Source organism: Leptodactylus fuscus, chromosome 6 (genome assembly GCF_031893055.1).
Source record: "Leptodactylus fuscus isolate aLepFus1 chromosome 6, aLepFus1.hap2, whole genome shotgun sequence".
NCBI lineage: Eukaryota > Metazoa > Chordata > Amphibia > Anura > Leptodactylidae > Leptodactylus > Leptodactylus fuscus.
The window spans coordinates 154,179,882-154,181,935 of NC_134270.1; positions in this window are offsets into that span (position 1 = coordinate 154,179,882).

Here is a 2,054-nt window from a genome sequence, read left to right on the forward strand (position 1 = left end):
GGGGGGACCTGGAGCAGTTTGCCAAATAAGAATGGTCTAAAATTCCAGCAGAGCCTTGTAAGAAACTCATTGATGGTTACCGGAAGCGGTTGTGTGCAGTTATTGTGTCTAAAGGTTGTGCTACCAAGTATTAGGCTGAGGGGGCCAATACTTTTGTCCGGCCCATTTTTGGAGTTTTGTGTAAAATGATCAATGATTTGACTTTTTTTCATTCTCTTTTGTGTTTTTTCATTGCAAGCAAAACAAATGAAGATATTACCAAAGAGTTTGTGCTTGCAATCATTTTCTGGAAGAATACGAGTATTATCTGGTAGAATTGCAGGGGGGCCAATACTTTTGGCCAACACTGTAGATTCCTAGGAGCCCTGACAGTGTTCTACACTATGTTTTATAGCTAGGTTCCTAGTAGCCCTGGCAGTGTCCTACCTGAAACCTATCTGGATAATCTAATTTCTACTCCAGAGTAGTGGAACACTTGATATTATGCAGTCCTGGACAAGGACTACCCATGTTTTAAGGCAGATTTGCATGGCAGTCACCTAGTCATGTCAATCTACTTCAGACATGACAAGTGACACAGTGCGTTATTTAGGTCTCTCCTAGCTTCATATCATAAGCAAATCCTGCAGTATAAAGGCTGTCTTAGACAGCCAGATCTGCACCCAGGGAATGCCGATCAACGAGAAACTCATTGATCAGGACTTGTTTGCTTTGGCCTAATGACATAAAACAAACTGAATGGGAGAGGAACCATCTCTGCTGCAACCGTTCCTCCCCCTGATGACACAGAGTGATGTTCTGGCCATAGCCTGCATCTTTTATCCTGCATAATAGATGCGATCAGCTGGTTGGCAACACTATGAGACAGGGCTATTACCAGCAACGAGCGTTCCTAGGAGTGCTTGTTGCCAATAATAGCCTTGAATAATAGGACCTTAAGACTGTGATTAGTACCGTGCATTGCAGTTGCTGACTTGTATCTGGGTGTCTTAACAAAACAGCAGCTAGTAAATATTCATGACTGGTTTTGCCCTTGTAGAATCCTCTTAGAATAGAGAATTAAGCAGATTGGTTCATTACGTGACATCACATACTATAAGCTTTACTGAATATGATTGGTCAGAGCCAGCAGAGCAGCTCCAACAATTAGACTTATTCGGAAACAAGATGCCCCCTTCGACTCATTCGCATCTGGGACTGTCTGGCAACTAAATGATTTTTTGTACTGATAACCTACCCACAGCATTGGTCAGAAGTATAGTGCTATTATTTGCATAGGGGAGCCTACATATCCTCCCCTTCCACCAGAGATCTGTGCAGGGTCAGGATGTCAAACCCAACAAATGGTATACGGATGACCTATCCTGTGGAAATATCCTTTTTGGGCCAACCCCCCTACCCCAATCCTTTACCTATCAAGTATCAATGCATTAAAGGGATCCTATCATTGGACCATTTTTTTCTCACTAACACGTTGGAATAGCCTTAAGAAAGTCTGTTCTCCTACTACCTTTAGATGTCTTCTTCGCGCCACCGTTCAGTAGAAATCCCGGTTTTCTTCTGTATGCAAATGAGTTCTCTCGTAGCACTTGGGGACGGTCCTCAGTGCTCCCACAGTACTGGGAGCGTCCCCAATGCTGTGAGAGAAATTTCCAGTGTCGCCTCTATCTTCTACGGGAACGCCCTCTCTGCGTGTCTTCTTCCGCCGCTGGGGTCAAACTTCTAGGTCAGCACAGTCGGCTCTGCCATCGGGCCTCAGACAGAGCCGACTGCACATGCCCCGCAGCCACAATAAAATGGCCGCTTGCACAGTAAGCTATGTAAGCGGCCATTTTCTTGTGGCCACTTACACAGTAGGATGGAGTAAGCGACCATTTTGTTGGGGCCGTGGGGCACATGCAGTCGGGTTTGCCTGAGGCCCGATGGCAGAGCCGACTGCACAGGCCTAGAAGATAGAAACACAGGCTGGAAGAAGACACAGGGAGAGGCCGCTCCAGAAGAAGATGGAGGTGTCACTGAAGATTTCTCTCGCAGCATTGGGGACGTCCCAGTGC